Genomic DNA, 21,138 nt, shown 5'->3' on the forward strand with positions numbered 1-21,138 from the left:
TGAAATAATTTGAACTTCAAAGGACATACAAGAAATGCTTGACTTAGCTTTCTTTACAGCAGAGGGCAATGTTGCTACATTGTTTTAAGTTCAACATTTCACAGCATATTCTTGCATTTAAGAAAACAAGTCTGTAGTTCAACATTCATATTTACAAATGATAGAATTATGTATAAAATCCTATCTAGCTAGGCTGACAGCCTTCCCAAAGGGTACTAGTGGACCAGAATGACAACTAAAAGGAGTAGCCATGGTGTTAGGAACCTTATAATGTATGGGTTTTGGAATGAGGTGGAGGGAAGTGACATCAGAAGTTCTCACTAGTTTTAATTTCTCCAAGTCTTTTGGGTTTCTAAAACCATGAAAGTACCGCACCCCATTCCTAAGTCAAAGTATGATTAAAGTTCATGAAATTAGTATTGTTTCAATATTTGATGATAGCCAAAAGTACACTTTGCCGCACCCAAAATGTGCCCAGAGCTGACTCCATCGGTAATTCATATGGAGTTACATGTATCAGTAGTATATCTAAATATGACTGTAAATTCTTTTTTATAAACCAAGAAGAAACTTTGCAGCGTGGAGGGTGTGAAGTTCACTCATTGAATTATGTTATGCACCTAGTTCACTAATACGAATCAAGCTATAAAATATGTACTACAAAATAATAAAACAGAAAACAGTAGGTAGTACACAGTTGGGTTAAAAATAGAATATCCTTTATTGAAACAAACAAACCTGGCTTTCCTCTACATAAACGAAGGAGCTTCTCCAAGGATGTCCATTAAATACGAGCTTTCAGTAATTATGGCTTATTTCTCTCTAATAATATTAATGATGCTGTGATAGTCAACAGTAAAAGTCAAGATACAACTATCTTTAGATTTGTTGTCCATAGATTTCTTTAACAACCTCCTATAAGGACTGTTAAGTGCTGATGAATTTATACTTTTTATCTCAATTAGAGGTTCCAGAATGTTTCTTAACATATTGCTTTTGTATCCCATCACCAAAAATCATTGTCAATATTATTTAGGTTATTAAGGAAGGGTTTCTTTTTCATGGTGACCCTAGCCAAGCTGTAGCCTGAGACTTAACATTATATATTGTCCCGTGGGATGAAGACTCTTATTATGTAGCAGGAGGTTTACTCTGGTAGGTTTTCTGTAAAGATCTGTGTCCATTTTACCATGGTCCAAATCTTTAGTAATCTGCACATCTAAGAAGACTGCCAAGGTGAGGCTGTGGGAAGAGGTGAAATGCAGGAAGCTAGTGGTATGATTCAGATAGTAGATAAAATCTTCTAATTTAACACTGCCTCATTTCCACACAATAAAGATGTCATCAATAAAGCGCAGATACACCAAGATATTTTGCATGTATTCTCTGTTAAAAACATAATCCTCCTCTCACTTGTATAGGGCTATGTTGGCTAGGCTAGGAGCCATAGCGGCCCCCATGCCTGTACCAGTCTTTTGTTTATATTAATTTCCATTAAACATAAAAAAATGTAGCAAAGCACCATATCTGAAAGTTTACCTGTTCTTTCATGTTGTGCTGTTGTGCCATTGTTGTTTTTCCTGCACGGATCAATCACTGTCTCAATACAATAATTATGTAGAAGTACAGTATACAATGATTCAACATCTATTGTTAATAAAATGCTATCAGCATCAATTGTAACATTTTTTTTATTTTCCTTAAAAATCATTAGAGTCTTTTATGTGTGCAATGTTCTCAGCCAGAGGTTTTAACACAAATTCCAGGTAGACGGCAGCAGCTTTGGCCTTATGAGACCCATTACCCCTACTAGTAATGGAACTGTCTAGGTAGCTTTCTTACACATTGCTCTTTTTTTCTGCCTGCAAATCCTGGTATTTTATGACTTTGTTTCTCTCTGTACATAAGATATTGTTATCACTGGGTGTAGCAATTTCATTGATCAATACTACTTTTGTCTTTATTTCTTGGACTATGATATCTGATTTTCTTGCATAAATCTTTTTGAACTGTTTAGTAATGAGTGATCCCATGCAATATAAACTTCATAATTCTCTGTAATGCTTTGTGGCTCCTGTTTCCAATGCTTCTGACCTACTTCAATATTGTAATGTTTGCACAATAAAGTATACAGGCCCTCTGCCATTAGTGTATCACACCCAGCAACAAGATGTGACTATTTCCAGTTCTGTTTTACAAAACCTGCATTTGTCTGTTTCTCCGACATGTTGAATGGACTTTGTAAACCAACATGTAAATAGTCCACTATCCTGGGCCACCAATATTAACCTTTCATCTCGTGGTTTAAATTCACCTTTTCCTAACCATTCCTGTGTCAGATACTGATCAACATGAGGTTGTTTCAGGACTTTTCTGTACTTGCAACTATATTTATGCCTTTTTCACATTTCTTGTCATTTTTATCTGATCCTTCTTATATTCTTTCATTTGTTTTTTTGACACATTCAGTTGCTTCCTGATTTTTGTTTACTTCTGGTTTGATTTCCATTCCTAATTGACACCGATATGCTTCTACTAAACTAAGCGGGGAAGCCATCTTAGACTTATTCTCTTCATGTTTTAAAACTTTCACTACGTTTGGATCTGGTGAGGTCAGCCAATATGTATGCAGTTATATGAAGAAGATCTACACATGTATTCAATTTCAAGGAGTCCCATACCTCCTTCAGAATGAGAAATATATATTCTTGGTATACAGTGATTTTTATATATCATTTGGTAAGCATGAAACATTTTTTGTTTTTCTGTGTAACTGATCCAATACCTTTTGGGGCCAGGCAATCACCCCAACACTGTAAGAACAGGATGAACAAACTGGCTTATAGCTTGGACTTTGTTCCTTGATGTCAGGGCTGTTTTCAATACTAATTTTAGTTTTCTAAAATAATCCTTACTGAGTTTGTTCAGATTTGTTCATGTTTTATTGACAATCCTTCATCTTTTCCCAAATATTTATGCACTCCATGTTCAAGTTCCTTTATATCCCATTCCTGTCCCAAACTGATATTTTCTTGGTGCTGCAAATTTCCTGCTTTAAATGTTGCTTTTGCACATTTATCAAGCCCAAATGACATTCTTATATCATCTGAGAAATTTTAACTACTTGCAGTTGTGCTTTCAGCTCGTTAACTGATGAACTATACAGTTTAAATCACACACAAAAAGAAAAAAGAAATCTTTACAACTGGTTGTTTTCAGGGAGCCAAATTGTAACCATGACCTAATCAATTAGGTAGACAGCTTAATGGCTTAAGGGCAAGGCAAAAGAGTCGCAGTGACAAAGAGTCATCCTGGAATATCCCCCTTTGAATTTTTATCCCTGGGATAATAATTTGTCATGGCTTAACTGCAGAGTGGTTTGTCACTTTTTCCTGGTCACTATAATTGATTGATGTATGGTGCATCTTATACATCTGTAAGCACTCTTGCATCCTTGTATATGGAATGCTTTCAAAAGCTTTTTGTAATCTGTTCATGCCATACTTAGATTGTCAGAAGGCAAATTATCGGTCTATAGTTTTTAGGATATCTTGCAGGTTCACGCTTAAAAGGGAGTATCAATTTTCCCTGTTGTTAACCAGATTAGTGCCTGTTCGGAATATGCATATAAGTAGTTCTTACTCAGGACTAAATCTTCATGTACAGATGTTGATACTTTAAGCAGAAGTTAGGTATTGCATCTGGGCCTGGTATTTTCCAATTAGGAGATTTTATTAAATTTGTTTCCGTTTCTCTGGCCGTTACATCATCCTATTTCATATCCTGTATATTTGAACATCCTAACTGTTTATTTTACTTCTTCTATCCAGTCAACATCTTTGTTATGTTCCACAGGGTCTTCATAGTTATTTCTCTAAAATGTATCTATTTCTTTTGTGTTGGTGATTTTATTCCTTTTGCTTTGTTTCTCAGTTCTTTACAAAACATTTTTGGGTCATCAATGAATTGCTTATTTTATACTTTTCCTTTATATTTATCTGCATATCTTCTAAAATTTCCTGCCTATGCTGATAGTTTTAGTTTTTATTTGCAATAGTGTACAATAAATCCTTGACTGTTCTGATACTGTTTGTTGATTTTATTGCATTTATCTTTCTAAGTACTTTTGTTGATCTGTTCGCTCTACTATACTCTTCTAACAGTGACACTTCTTGTCTTAATTGCTTTACACTTTTCTCTATTCAATGCTTCCATGATGGCATTCACTTTATCCCCTTCTTTTCCCTTGTTGCCCTGTGTTTTTGTGGTAAGACTTTATCTGTTATTAATTTAGCTGCACAGTAATATATACAATGTATGTCTGTTATATATAAATTTCTGTTAACAGTCTTGATTGCTGTGTTCATCTCTTTTATCAGACTTCTAACATTATGGGTCTTATTGACTTTCTGTAAACCATTTTTTTATCGATCTTAATATGTCAATTTATCTCTATTAAATCAAGCAACTATTCTCTTAGATCATTATTTTCTAAACTGAGGGCACATTCTTTATCTTCTGTTTTACTGTGGGCCTTCTACAGAAAGTTACAGAACATCTTCCTGTGACATATTCTCTTCACCTGCATTCAGTGTCATTCTGTTACTCTTTAATATGGGAACTCACTGTCCTATCACTCCACATTAACTGCATCACAGTTGCCACAGTTTCCTGCTCCTTCCCCTGATGTGCAACTCCAACTGAACTTTTGTCCTGTTTTTTTTTTTTTGTTTGTTTTTTTTTTTTTTTTTTACTGAAGGCTCCAGAGTACCTTCATGTGACAAGTGATCAGATGCTTCCTGTTCCACCTGTTTCTCCTTAATTTGTGGCCACATTGTTCCATCATGCTGTGATATTACCAAACTGGATTTTCTATTTTTTACACCAGATCCTTCACTTTGCAGATAATCCATAACTTCAATTTCCATTTCTTTAACTTCTTCATTGTTAACCCTCTTCACTACTTTCCCCCTTTGTTTTATTATTTTTGTTTGTGATTTTTTTTCCATATCTGGGTGCTTTGCCTGTATTTCTCTTCAAATATCTTTCGAGCTGCTTTTCTGTATTAATTATTTTGACTTTCTCCTTTGCATACATATTGCGCCACATCAGATCTCTTTTTCTTTCCGACATCCATGTTTCTTTTTTCTACCTTTCAAAAATCTCTAGGTTTTATTCTTTATATTACTGCACTTCCTCTCTCACTTCTTTTCCAAGTGGCCCATAGTTTCTTTGTCTGTGTTATGTTTTTCATGGATCTGTTGTATTAATGAACACAAATTTGCATTTGAAGCTTTGCCAGTTTTTCATGTGCAAGTACTTTTCCTTCCTTTAATTTCTTTCTCTTAATCTTTTTAATCATATTCTATCTGGAAATTCTGAGCTTCTTGCATAATAGTAACAATACAGCATTTCCTCTTTAATCTCAATAGTCCACTCTATCATCTTTATGGCTTTTTTTTGCTTGTCGGTTTTTGTGGACTACTACTTCCTTGTACAACAGAGGGATCATCCGCCCCCCGAGCCGGGCCTAACCCCATTGTAGGGATGTTTCCATTTCTTGGGGATTCTACACCTACCAGGATTGGGCACAATTTTATCCTGGGATTTGTGCACCCAGCTGTCTTTTTTATTTTTTTAGCCTACCTCTGTCCATGATATATGCTATATAAAATACAGTCTTTATATCAATGTCATCTTGATGAGACGCTATGAAAACAGGGCCCACCTTGTGAAGGTACTCACCAAAACTTGAGAATTAATTCATTTCCAGCAATCCTGTTCTCCATTTCTTGCTGATTTTTTCATCTTTCCATTCAGACCCCCACCTTCAACTCTTGCTGTAGGCAGTTGGCTTTGTATTAGTAGAGCTCAGCCAACTTTTATGTATAATCCCAGCTAAGTGGGTAGCACTAGCTGATTAGCATTCTACGCTAGTGAATGGGACCTAGTATAACTGTACCATAATAGCAGTCGGTCTCCATGGGTAGGGATTAATGTTATCAGTCATCATAGGTTCATAGGTTCATAGATTAGTACTAGGCTAAGTGCCCTTGTGGGCCATTTTAAGCCTAGCCAAATACCCCATGTGAGAATCAAACCCTGAACCTTGTGTCTGTAAGGTAAACACCTTAACCATTATGCCAACCTCCCACCCCTTCATATTGGCTTTCAGTCACAAAAAATGTTGTGTTCATCTTCATCTAAAATTATTTTATTTATAATCCTTTAACAATAAAATAAAAGCATCTGTAATATTTCACAAACCACTATTAAAGCCAGGCATATATTAATTAAAAAAAACACACGTGAGATGTTATTAATTAACTATTTAAAATGAGACTTACTTGCAAAGAGAAACTGTTCACTTCCATCTTCACATAAATTCAGTATACGGGATCCAGAATCTGTTAAATAACTGTTTAACAGCTGTAAAATTAATTTGTGGGCTGTAAAAAAAAATGTTTTTTTACCTACAAAATTTACACTATACAGAGCTCAACTCACCTGTTATATAGCCATAGAAAATTACTACTTTACAATTAATATACTTGGTCTACCAAGTGTTGTGTGATACTTTCCAGAATCTTATTACTGTTATACAATGTAGAAGATTCAAGATCTGCTTACTTGACAATGTTGTGGTGACTCTGAACAGGAGGTTCCAAGCCCGTGTAAATTGATGGCAACATAGTTTAAGAAGACCCATCCTGTCTATTATGTCAAAAAACTCTTGCTCACAACTGTATGTTCCAAATAATGTGTTTTTCCTTGTATATAATCCATATCAGCCAATGCCTTGCATATCCTACTTGAAACGTGTACACTGGTCTGTTCCTTGAAATCTTTATATTATGTGTTGCAGTAGTGTGTTGTTTTTTTGCACATCAGCAGAACTGTGTAAACAAATTTGTAAATGTAATATTGCTGGAGATTTTCTCCTTGGGCCCCTGATGAGAGGCTCTGACCAGTCAAACTTTCCAACAATAACAAACAAATAAATAAATAACTATACTATTTCCATGGTCAAATGGCATGGTAAAAAGTCAAAAATACAAAAATAAATACAGTGAGTCAGTCTGGCACTGCAAAAGAAAAAAAGCATCAGGAATTATTTTTAAAGAAAAAAACATAATTGATAAAGTACAACTTATCAAATTGTGCTTGACAACTTCCAGTCTCATCCACTTTATACCTGACCAAAAGTAGGAAATCCTTCCTTTTTCACTTACGACAGATTCTTTATGATCATAGGATCATAGGAAGTTACTAGGCTATTGGCCTTGAGGTCCTTACAAGCCTAGCCAAGAATTTAGCCCATGTTCTAACAAGTCAGCACCCTATGCCACTATCCAACAGGGACATAGGTGGAATCCCAGGGGTGTATTTTCTGTTCCCCATCCAGTTATCCAGGTTGTGCTTAATGAGGTAATCTGCTTTACGTGGAGAGGGAGTCTATTCCACAAAAGGGGGAGTCTCTGTGACACAAATCTGTCCCGACAACAAGTCCTATTGATGTCACAGACCAGGTTGAGGTCTTGTGTGCAGTTTACTCGAGTGGAGCTTGACTTATGGATATGCAGCAGTCCCATCAGGGCGGGGTCTGAGATTGCTTTGTATGCCAGACAGAGGTCACCTGTGAATACTCTTAATGTTCTTATCAGAGCTTCTTTAGCTTCAGACTTAATGAATGTACCAAATTAGTCCCAAGAGGATCAGAATCTATGTCTAAAAGGAACTTCTTCTTTAGGCTTTTCCCAGTTAGGGGTCGCCACAGTGGAACTCTGGTCCGCTAATGATTGGCAGTCGATTTTTTATGGTGTCGAGATGCCAGCCCGACGCCCAACCTTCAACGAAGGCACACCCATTCACGCATGTCTTTCGAACGCCACTCAACCACGGGGAGAACATGCAGACTCCACACAGAAGGCACTCCAGCCGAGAATCGAACGGGAGAACCTCTTGCTGTGAGGCGTCAATGCTACCGCTGCACCACTGTGGCTCTGGTAAAAGGAAATCATTAAAGGAAAACTCCACCCTCTCATACAGTTTAAATCAATCGTTAGGTTTCTTTTCTCCCTACAATATGGTCCCAGCATTGTGTATGTACCAGAAACCTACTTGTAGTTTTTTAAATTTGTATTTCCTTGCATTGGATTCAAAGGAAGGGGAAAGCCCACCTACTTTTTTTTAAACTCAACTTCTCACATACTTTGCAGAGAAATTCTTCTCCACCTGCTTGACATATCATAGACACAGTTAAATCTGTAGTTTACCCTGTCAAGTACTGCTGTCAAATCTTAGATGGGTAATTAATCCTGCTAATGTCAGGAACACAGCAGCTGATATAAAAAAAGACAGAAAGCTGTGAAATTGTTTCTACTGTTTTTATTGCAGAGGGGAGGAGAACTTAACATTCCCCTTTCATAGCAAAACAAAGCAATTCGATCCATCAGGGGTTTAAAGGCAGTTGTCACCTCTTCTGACAAATTTACATAAGCAGCAACACAGTTTTGAACTGCTAAGCTTTAAATGTTGGTTATTTATAATAGTTTATATTTAGAGGGATAGATTCCTGTCACAGAGAACCCCCCCATGCTTTGGAACAAAATTCCTAACTACATTAGGCAGAGCCCCTCACTAACACCCTTCAAGAGAAACCTTGATGAGTGGATGGGTAACAGAAAATACACCCCTGGGATCACTTCATTGGCTCTTCTTGACAGAGACTCAGTTAATTAATCAATGAGGTGGCGAAAGCTGACACACTCTGGCTAGGCTTATAAATGCCCTCGGGTAGATAGCCTAGTACCTACCTATGAACCTATATGTTAAGAGTAGTAGCAAAGATTTCTGTGACATTTAGAGAAAAGTCAGTAAATATTTTTTCTTGTAAAGTATAAATGCATTTACCATTTTCAAGCCCCCCCCCCCCACACACACACACACACAAACACACAGACCAGAACTGCAGAAAGAGAGTCAGGTGGCAACCCTATCAACTAGGTGCACTGATACTGTTCATAAAAAAGGTCTTTTATGCTTTGTGTGACATCCTTTCAGAGGGGGGGTGCATATCTGGTACATGCAGAGCCACTGTAAGACATTCCCACTGACTTTGAGTCAGTCCTTGCATTGACAGAGAGCAACCATAATATACAGCTGAATTTACTTTAACATACATTTACTATGTGCCCTTGCATTAAGAACACTAAGAAAAGGAAATCAGAAGTACTTAACTGTGTTTAAATGCACACACACACACACACACACACACATACACTTTATATACATACACATGTACAGAAACACATACACACACACACACACACACACGCACACACACGCACACACACACACACACACACACACACATACACACACTATATATATGTGTGTGTGTGTGTGTGTGTGCGTGCGTGCGTGTGTGTGTGTGTGTGTGTGTGTGTGTGTGTGTGTGTGTGTGCATGCAATGAATTATTTATAATTCTGCAAATGTCTGCAAAGCTATGGAAAGGATCATCATGGACCTCATAAATAAAGATATTGGGGACCTACAGACACTGGATCCTACCCAGTTTGGCTTTGTTAAGGGCAGATCCTGCCTCTTAAACCTGGTTGATTTCTTTGAAACAGTCACCAAGGCCATTGACGAGGGGAAGGTGGTCCACACAGCCTACCTGGACCTCGCAAAAGCCTTCAATACAATACCCCACTCGGGCATTATAGATAAGCTCACCAGCTTAAATATAAACCCCTATGTCACTAGATGGGTTGCAAACTGGCTCAAGGATAGAACCCACATGGTTAGAATTGCTGGAGCCATGTCAGACTCCAAACCAGTTACAAGTGGCATCCCACAAGGCTTAGTCCTGAGGACCTCTCTTGTTCGGTATATATTTCTCGGAGGTACAGGCCAACACGGAAGGACTGTGGCTGACTAAGTTCATAGATGACTGCAAACTGGCCGCCATAATCGACTCTCCCGCCGACACAAGCATCCTCCAAAAGGGCCTCATAGAAACAGACAACTGGTGCCAGAGCCATGGCCTCAAGCTAAATGCCAAAAAGTGTATAGTCATCCCCTTTGGCAAATACAAAGTGCCCACAAATTACCACATAGGCGGTAATCCATTAAGTACAGAAGACGTAATTAGGGACCTGGGGACCCAAGTTGATAGCAATCTCTCATTTGAAAACCACGTGGCCAAAGTCGTTAGAAAAACATTTTATGTAGCCCACCTAATCATGAAGGGATTCACATCTACATCAGGGGAGGTCATCGTGCCTCTTTACTCATCCCTCATCAGGCCCATAATTGAGTACAATGCCCCTTTCAGGATGTACCTTACCAGACACCTGCAGCAACTGGAAAGACCCCAAAAGTAGCTCACCAAGAGGATCATAGGGCTCAAACAGATGCCATATGCTGCCCGATTAAAGAAACTCCAGCTCTACTCAGTGGCATACCACCTGCTCAGAGGTGATCTGTGCCTGACGTATAAAGCCATGTCCAACCTGGAATTAATGGACATGCTGCACCTCAGAAAATCCAAATCCCATCGAGCTACGTGCTCGAGAGACTTGAACCTCAGCACTGAAATAAATAGGACATGCTGAAGGGACAGATTCATAACCCAGAGGCTCCCTTCACTCTGGAATAAAATCCCAGTCCAGGTTAGGCAGAGTCCCTCATTGACTCTCTTCAAGAGGAATCTTGATGACTGGGTGGGAGATCGTAGGTTTACCCCGGGTATCACTTCTGTGTCACTGTTAGACAGAGGCACAGTATACTAACCTCGAAAAAGGGCATAGCAAAATTAATTTAAAATGGGTGGTGAAAGCCAAACACACTCTGGCTAGGCTTATAAATGCCCTAGGGCAGATAGCCTAGTATGAACCTATGAACCTATAAACAACACAGTATAGTTAAGCATTATTAATGTATACATTCTAGTAAATGTTGTTCAGTGATTTACTTGGTCACTGTCACACACTGGCTATGTGTTCCACATGCAATCTTGGTCAATGTCTTTCTGTCAATATTTTTTTCTTTGTATTGATAAATGCATTTAATAATTGTTATTATCTTTGCCAGTGTAGCTTATGTTGTGGCTGAAAAGGGTATTGGGACCAGTTCACTTTCCTGGTTACCAAAGTATAAATAAATATGAAATAGAAAAAAGGAGGGGGAACATGACAGAAATAATTGAGGAACTAGTAAAGGACATTTTAAGTCTGCATCATTCATGAGAGAGACAAATCCTCCCACTGAAGGCATTAGGAAGTAGCAGACAGATTAAGTTTAGAGTCCTACTACTTGTCACTTGTAAATGTACAACAAGGATTATTTACTGCAGTGAGAGTTTACACACCTCAGCATGAGAGTATTGGGGGGGGGGGTTATCAAGTTTGTTAGGACTACAAAAGACTCCGCTTACAAAAAACTGTTTTTATCTGCTTTCTTTTGCTGCAAGTAGCTAACAACTATTTATAGCATAGAACAAGCTCTGGCAGACAGGTAAATGAGGCTCAGTCAGGTAAACAGAGACCCAGCTCTTATACAGAAGGTGTGTTTCGATGACAGTGCTTCATAGTCCTGCCATTATATTTTAATGGCATGAGAAAACAGCACCACTTCCTTATGTCTGGCATGAGTCATATAAAGAGGACTTGAAATGTATTCTGGGAAGAAAGAAGGAAAGCAAGACAGTAAGATCACGTTACCAAGGCAGGCCCCATCATCCGCCATTTTGAGAGAAACACATTAAAATTGTAAAAGAAGCACTTGGAGTAGTTTTGCAGCATTAACATAGCTCAAAAACAAAGATACAATAAAAAAAATATTTTTGAGTTCTAAGCTGGAGTATAAAGTCTCATTCAGATTTTTTGAAAGATGGTTGAAATACTAGCAGTCACTGTATCTTTCTTATACTTGCATTTATACAACTGTGGTTCACAAAAAAAATACAAGTCTTAGTTAATTAGATCACTTCAAAATGGATAGACAGGCATACATTCATACATATTCATAGTTATAGAATTTCAATTCATAGATTACTTCAAAATGGAGAGAATGCTACAGATCAATGAAGTTATACAAATATATTAGTATTTAATCCTCACTTTATGAGAATGCCCTGTACAACCAAAACTACAGAGACAAGCCTTTTTAATTCTGATTTTGCTGAAATAAGTTAATGTCATTTTGGCTTTACTGTCAAATTGACTCAAAAAAGACTCATCTACAAGCATTTTAATGCTACTTGGTGTCACTTATGTTGCTAATCTAAGTGGGCTCAGTTACAGGTCGCCACAAAGCAAGCAGAATCAGATTAAAAAATGCTCCTTTGTCATTTAAAATGCAGACTACAATATACACTCATAAAAGGCTTGCAGTACAGACACATTAATCCTGCTACTGTGCATAGAGCAAAGCAGTGTTTGTTTACTGTGTAAACACATGACCTGGCATTAGACATATTTGTGACCACAGTTCTTTGTTATACTGTATTTTATTGTGTTTACTTTTTGTATGAAGACTGTTGACTGTTTGCAAAACAGAAGTATGACAATTTACGGAACAAATAATGCATAGTGACGAAAACTGGATGAATATTTAATCTTGGTACCAGTAGTTATTTTGTTTGTGTGATGCAATGTTTGCAATCTACTGCTATGGTTGACAACCTGGCAGTTTAATTTAATGCCACACAGTGAAACGTTATTGTCATTGTCATAACATAACTACATTATCCAATTATATAAAAGTTAAAAATAGCTCCAACGCTGCACCATGTTTTTAATTCAAGTATTTTGTAACTGCAAACATGTTAGCATATAATTATTTGCATGACAACACTGACATTTATAAGAATTTTCATGAGAGTCAGAAATTCAGAGTATTTTAACTGCACAGCAATTATGCTGAGTTGTCTGATGTCATTACATTTTACACCTGTTTTTGCTTACCATTTCAGAACTATCATGAAAGTAACAGAATATAAATACAGAAAACATCCCTGTATTTTTTGGAACCTTGAAAGATGCCTTTTGATAACAAAGCTTGTTTCTGCATGTTGTGACAGAGAGCAGATGTATAAATAAGTACCATACTGTGGTGATAATAAAGTTTATATGTCTAGCTTTACTTTTTCTGGCTATGTAACAGTGGTATTTAGGGAACTATTTCTATAATATTATACAGAAATAAGGAATATGATAAGTACTATAAGACAGTTTAATAGGTTTTGCTACAGCATTCTCAGTCTTGTGTTTATTGGTATAAGCAATTTTACAAACTGAGTCGACATTCCTTGTAACAGCCTAACAACAGTCAGCATTCTTATGGAAGTGTGCTGCTACTGTTAATATCCTACACATAACAAATATTGTGCCAACAGTCAGCCACTGGAAACAGCCATACTTCACTATACATATGACAATGTACTCAGCCTTTCTTCTTCTTCTTTCAGCATTTCCCGGTTAAGGGTCACCACAGCGGATCACCTGTCTGCTCATGATTGGCAGTGGAGTTTTACAGTGTCGAGTTGCCAGCCCGGCGCCCAATCTTACACAGAAGGCACACACACACATGCACTCACACCTAGGGCCAATTTAGAATGTCCAATCCACCTACAGCATGTCTTTAGGCTGTGGGAGGAAACCGGAGCACCCGGAGGAAACCCACGTGACCACAGGGAGGACATACAGACTCCACACAGAAGGCACCCCCAGCCGAGGATTGAACCGGGGAACCTCTTGCTGTGAGGCAACAATGCTAACTGCTGTACCACCGCGGCTGCCCACAATGTACTCTGCTTTTAATAAGTCATATATAAAACAATGAGCTAAAGTGCTAAAGTAACATATCTGACTATAATTGTTAATGCTCTGTATATCCAACTGTAGTTGTGACTATATAGTTCACTGAAAACCTGTGTATTTCAGACCATGACTTTGTTGGTTACATTTCCCCATAAAATGTCTGCCATCTGTCTTGCAGTTGGCACATAGGTTAAGGTTGTGAGCAGTAGTTCCTGTGGTACAGGGTTTGATTCTCACAATCCTCATTTGCTTACTATGTGACTTTGAGTGAGTCACTTATCCAGTCAGTGCTTTTGGTGCAGCTGTGAATTAGGCCTGAGCTCCTTAATGATCCCCTGGACTGTAGGCACAGTAACTACTTATGAACTTCTTTTTATTACCTGTCCTGAACAATGCAGCTCAAAGTACTACTGACTGTACATATGTATTGCAAGGCAATGTGGAAATAAATTTTGTGAAAAGCACAGTTCACTTAATTCTTCAGCATGACATAAGTGTGCAAGTGATATCAGCAAGTCTTTCTATGTCACAATGGGATCCTTTCCTGAGACGATGCAATGGATTATATATCACTGACAAAGCATGGAATACCAGTTTGCTTGTAGCAAGCTCTGATGGTTTACAGGATTAAATCTCTGAATATGACCCAGATGACTCATGTTTAAGTAGCAGCTCAGGAGCCTGATAGAGCTGGCAGAGGAATGGGAAGAGTGAAAAGGCAATGCCTGCTTGCATTTCCTCAGGGAGAAGGACGGGGATGGAATATTTGCAGAAGGCTTGCCATTATTGTAAACACGGTGGAAACAGATGCTGATAAGATAGCCAGGCTAGCATCTGCACAGGTCTGGGACAGGGCTAAAGTGGGTACACTCTCACGATCACTCCTCAGTGCAGGAAAAGTTTGTCAGAGTGACACTGACAAGTAGGAAGTAGGTAAAGTCAAAACTATGGAACCATACCTATTTCGCCATGAAGAGCTATGGCAATTCTGTGGCTCTTACCTCTCAGTTATGAGGGAAGGCTAGTGACCCTCGCAGGTGGGTTATTTTTTGAATGCTGTATAAATAAGTAGATTGAGGCAAAGACGCTAATGAGGTGATGTTGTGCTGCAAGTGGAAGTTGATCCCTAATATGCAAGAGAAATGGAAGGGGGGACAATAATCAGTATTGCATAAAGTGTTACACAATCATAGATGCCATGGCTGAAAATCACTATTGCTGGTATTTGATTATATTGCCTCATAGTGTTTCTTTCATTCAATTATATACCATAAGAGTCCTTGTAAGCCTACATTTTCAAAATGAGAAATTTGGCATTAATGAACGAATTGAAGTAGTGGGAAATGTAACAGACAAGACCACCTGTCTCCGTGGTGCAGAGAATAAAGCACTAACTAGAACACAGATGGCCAGTGACTGGAAATCAGCTTAGAGATGGACAAGGGGGTGGGAGTAAAATACTTGAAATTGTCAATTCTGGTGGAGAATTAGGTGATTTCCATTTGACCCATCACTCCTGTGCAAGTGGAGACTTCCATGATAACAGTGGACGAAACCAGGGAATATGAGCTTACTAATCACAAGATGGTGCTGGTTCTTAGCCATTGTGGCCCAGTATGGAAGTGCATCTACACACTGACTGAGAACACTGGATTCCCAACAACAATGTGGTGCTCTTGAAAACAAACTTGGGGGGTGTCACAGTTAGGGACTAAAAGAAGTGATCCCATAGTCCATGCCATGTATGAAGTAGGGCTGCAGAGAAGACAGTGGCACCAAGTAGTTCCCTGGCCTGGGGAAAATGACAGTCTGTCCTGAAACAGATTCCCTTGTGGGGGGGGGGGGTGTTAAGCTAAATTTGCAAGCCAAGGCAGATGACTGTGCACAGGTATGAGCACAAATTCCTTCATAGCTGCTTAGATGATAACCCCCTCTGGTCATCTCTAGCTAAGGACAGGCAGGGCCCACCCCTGCATTTAGAAAGAAAAGTCTCAAGACCCATGGGGGGATGATTGTTTGCAGACATAGAAGGAAATAACATGTACAAAATAAGTAACAGGAAATACCATGAAACAGTTTCAGACCATATATCTGATTTAACATGTACAAAATAAGTAACACGAAATACCATGAAACAGTTCCAGACCACATATCTGATATAGCACGTACAAAATAAGTAACACGAAATACCATGGAACAGTTCCAGACCACATATCTGATATAACACGTACAAAATAAGTAACAGGAAATACCATGGAACAGTTTCAGACCATATATCTGATTTAACATGTACAAAATAAGTAACACGAAATACCATGAAACAGTTCCAGACCACATATCTGATATAACACGTACAAAATAAGTAACAGGAAATACCATGGAACAGTTTCAGACCATATATCTGATTTAACACGTACAAAATAAGTAACACGAAATACCATGAAACAGTTCCAGACCACATATCTTATATAACACGTACAAAATAAGTAACACGAAATACCATGAAACAGTTCCAGACCACATATCTGATATAACACGTACAAAATAAGTAACACGAAATACCATGAAACAGTTCCAGACCACATATCTGATATAACACGTACAAAATAAGTAACACGAAATACTATGGAACAGTTCCAGACCACATATCTGATATAACACGTACAAAATAAGTAACAGGAAATACCATGGAACAGTTCCAGACCACATATCTGATATAACACGTACAAAATAAGTAACACGAAATACCATGGAACAGTTCCAGACCACATATCTGATATAACATATACAAAATAAGTAACACGAAATACCATGAAACAGTTCCAGACCACATATCTGACATAACACATACAAAATAAGTAACACAAAATACCATGGAACAGTTCCAGACCACATATCTGATATAGCACGTACAAAATAAGTAACACGAAATACCATGGAACAGTTCCAGACCACATATCTGATATAACACATACAAAATAAGTAACATGAAATACCATGGAACAGTTCCAGACCACATATCTGATATAGCACGTACAAAATAAGTAACAGGAAATACCATGAAACAGTTCCAGACCACATATCTGATATACTGCTGAGCTTTTAATGTAGATAATTTATCACTGCATTATCCAGTTAGTATGGTTGGATCTCTTGACTACAACAGTAGAGGTGAAATACTAAAACAGGTGTTATGCTGACTAAAATATTACCTAGTACTATATTTATTCATATATCTTATAATAGTACTGTGTACCTGCTTTCATCAACATTTTTGTCTCTTTGAAATTACCATGAGCAGAGGCTTGAAATCTTTTGCCATTTTCATTGTGAACATTGCAGCATGGCTAGATATAGCTAACCAGTTCAGTACTATAATGTCAGCATTATCACTGTTGCCAGTACAAGTCCTAAACATATAACTAGTAAATGAAATGGCACAATGATGGAAAATTATACATCGGTACTTTTCTTGGAAATTTTGTCCAGTTTCTTTGCAACACCTTAAGGAAAAAAGAAAATTATGTACAAGTTCAACATGTTTGTGTGACACTCCTGCAAATCAAAACTGTCATTAAAAAACATTACAGTCATGCTCAGCATGAGTTAAACATCCACAGAGATATTAATTGTGGCTACTCAAAGAGAGGGTTGCTTTCATTTCAAATTGTGGAAATACATAAATCAATGATAAATAAAATGAACTAGTTATCATTTTATACAGACAGACGAAGCATACACACATACATACACGCACACAAACGCACATACACAGACATACACAAATGTGTGTGTGTGTGTGTGTGTGTGTGTGTGTGTGTCTATATATATATATATATATATATATATATTTTATATATATATATATATATATATATACATATATATATATATATATATATATATATATATATATATATATATATATATATATATATATATATATATATATATATATATATATAAGATAAGTTATCACAGATTTAGGAACAGTTGTTAGTTTATATGTAACACTGTCTTCTGAAACAGCATTTCCTCAGTGTAATTTACAATACATGCTAATAAGCGGGTCTACTTTTGTTTCCCAAAAAGCCAAAATACTGATGACCACAGCACGGAGACCAAAATCACGAAACACGGAATCACAAATCAAGTAAGTATTCTCAGGGCAAGTGAATACTTGCCCAAAACAACAGTAAATAACAGTGCACCATCTAAAATTATATTTATTTATTTTATTTTATTTTACATTTGTTGACCGGGCTGGCCGAGCTGGATATATGTCCATTTTCAGCTGAGGCCCAGGGAGAAAAACTCCAATGAACACAAATAATAGTTATTTTAAAGGACTGATTCTAAAAATACAGGTACATCTTTTAACGATTCTTTACATTTCTTTACATTGCTGGTTTAAGATTCTTTATACATCAAATGATTTAGGGAATAATACAGGAAGATGTTAGAAATGACATTAGGTTAATATATGATGATTTAGGGAATAATACAGGAAGATGTTAGGAATGACATGAGGTTAATATATGAAAACACACTCTCTTTAAAGATTAACAGAGGAGCACCTACTTGGTACAGAAAGAGTACTATGTATCCAGTGATAAGTGAGGAGGTTAGTCAGGGTTAGCACAAGGGCATAACCAATGTGTTTTGAGGTATAGTTTCAGTTTGTTTTTAAAAAGTGATATTGAGGAAAGCAAGGTCAGGTAACTAGGGCATGAGTTCCAGGTTTTACCCACAGTGTTAGAGAACAAGGAGTCACCAGCCATATTGTTGGCTTTGCTTAGTTGTACAAGTAGTTTGTTTGAAGAGCGTAGGGTCTTAAGATTATTGTAGGGGGTGATAAGGTTAGTAAGTATTGGGGTATTAGTAGGTTGATACAGGATCTTGTGTGCAACTATTTGGTTATATTGTAGATGATTTGATAACTCTAGCCATCCTAGTTGTTCTGGATTATGACAGTGGTGGGTTCTGAAAGCAGAGCCAGTGGCAAATTTGGCAATCTTGTTATAGGAGATTGCTAGCTTGTTAAGGTTATTTTTACACAAGTTAGTAAATATAGGGGAGGCATAGAGGAGAGGAGAGATTAAATGGGTGCGGGTGATAGTAGTCCTAGCTAATGGAGTCAGGAAGGGTTTGATTCTATAAAGGGAGCCAAGTTTTTTTGTTGACTGTTTGTATTGCACTGTTAATATGAGTGTTGAAGTTAAGGTTGTTGTCAATTAATAACCCATTAAAACCCACCTAAGTGGGGAGGCTGCACCCCCCCCCATACACCCCAAACTATATATACCAACTCCGGGATCGCACCACAGTGGAGAAACAGCATAATCTCCCCATTGGACAAATATTTACTTGACCTTAGAATGCTTACGCGATTTGTGATTCCGTGTTTCATGATTTTCGTCTCGATCTTGTGGTCGTCTGTATTTTTGCTTTTTGGGAAATAAAAGTAGACCCTGATAAGCATATATTTTAAGACTTTCCTCCAATAATTTGTACAAGGATTTATTTAGTGGTTTACACACTTTGATTGCGTAATGTTGCTAAATCTGTTTTTTTTTTGTTTTCTGCTTGTCTCGACATCAACTTTGTCATGTACACACATTTATTATTTACTGGAGTTAATCATATGAATGTATATAATCTCATTGTACTGTTTTTACTGATCTGATGAAGCCCCATCTACTTATCAGTAGATAGGCAAAAGCGCTTTAGACTCCTGATTATGATAAATTGCTTACTTGCATCAGTTTTAATAACAGCTATAAACTGATGTTTTGTTTTTTTTTTTCCTCAAGGTCAGATTATACCTTTTCCTTTTTATCAGAATAGTCACCTAACTAGACTCTTCTCTTTAAGTTTTTGTAATGAACCTCCCTAGGCTCAGTTTAAGGGCCCTGAGGCTGTATTGCCTTCCTTTCCTGAATAGATTCACCACTTCCTGTAATTTAGCTCTAGCTTCATACATTGATAGTAAGTATCTTTTCAACAAGGATTCACATGTATGTGTTTAACCTCTTACCTCAGGCATGAGCTTGTTTTAGTTTTACTTTTGGTATGCATGAATCTTGGTGGTGGACCTATCTTTATTTGCTCAACAAGTCTTCCTAGTACTATAATAACAATCTATGGATTAATCTATACTTGCCTCATTTATAGGCAGATTACATATTTTGTAATTATATTGAATGTACTGGAATAGGAGTCAATCATATTTAACCCTGTTCAGTCCACTGTCATAGAATGCTGTAAGCTATCTTAGACCTAGCACATGCCTGTATGGCTCTTGGCACACTACTTATAATTGATATATCACTAGATATAGTCATTCTTTCATGGAAAGGGTGGTACATTACCTTACGTAAAGGATACAGGGTGAATGCATCCAGTCACTAGGACAACTAGGCAGTTCTCATCATGATCTAGAATAGCTCCAGTTACGATTACAATAGCATAACAGCATAAAACTTAAAGATTATAACTTGACTGATTGCAATACATTTGTTAGTACTTGTTGTCCAGTTTTAGGTTCATAGGTTCATACTAGGCTATCTGCCCTAGGGCATTTATAAGCCTAGCCAGAGTGTGTTTGGCTTTCGCCACCCATTTTAAATTAATTTTGCTATGCCCTTTTTCGAGGTTAGTATACTGTGCCTCTGTCTAACAGTGACACAGAAGTGATACCCAGGGTAAACCTACGATCTCCCATCCACTCATCAAGATTCCTCTTGAAGAGAGTCAATGAGGGACTCTGCCTAACCTGGACTTGGATTTTATTCCAGAGTGAAGGGAGCCTCTGGGTTATGAATCTGTCCCTCCAGCATGTCCTATTTATTTCAGTGCTGAGGTTCAAGTCTCTCGAGCACGTAGCTCGATGGGATTTGGATTTTCTGAGGTGCAGCATGTCCATTAATTCCGGGTTGGACATGGCTTTATACGTCAGGCACAGATCACCTCTGAGCAGGCGGTATGCCACTGAGTAGAGCTGGAGTTTCTTTAACCAGGCAGCATATGGCATCTGTTTGAGCCCTTTGATCCTCTTGGTGAGGTACTTTTGGGGTCTTTCCAGTTTCTGCAGGTGTCTGGTAAGGTACATCTCAAAAGGGGCATTGTTCTCAATTATGGGCCTGATGAGGGATGAGTAAAGAGGCACGATGACCTCCCCTGATCTAGATGTGAATCCCTTCATGATTAGGTGTGCTATATAAAATGTTCTTCTAACCACTTTGGCCGCGTGGTTGTCAAATGAGAGATTGCTATCAACTTGGGTCCCCAGGTCCCTAATTACTTTTTCTG

The sequence above is a fragment of the Protopterus annectens genome, chromosome 11.part0 (assembly GCF_019279795.1).
Source record: "Protopterus annectens isolate FY-2018-M chromosome 11.part0, PAN1.0, whole genome shotgun sequence".
Classification (NCBI taxonomy): Eukaryota; Metazoa; Chordata; order Ceratodontiformes; family Protopteridae; genus Protopterus; species Protopterus annectens.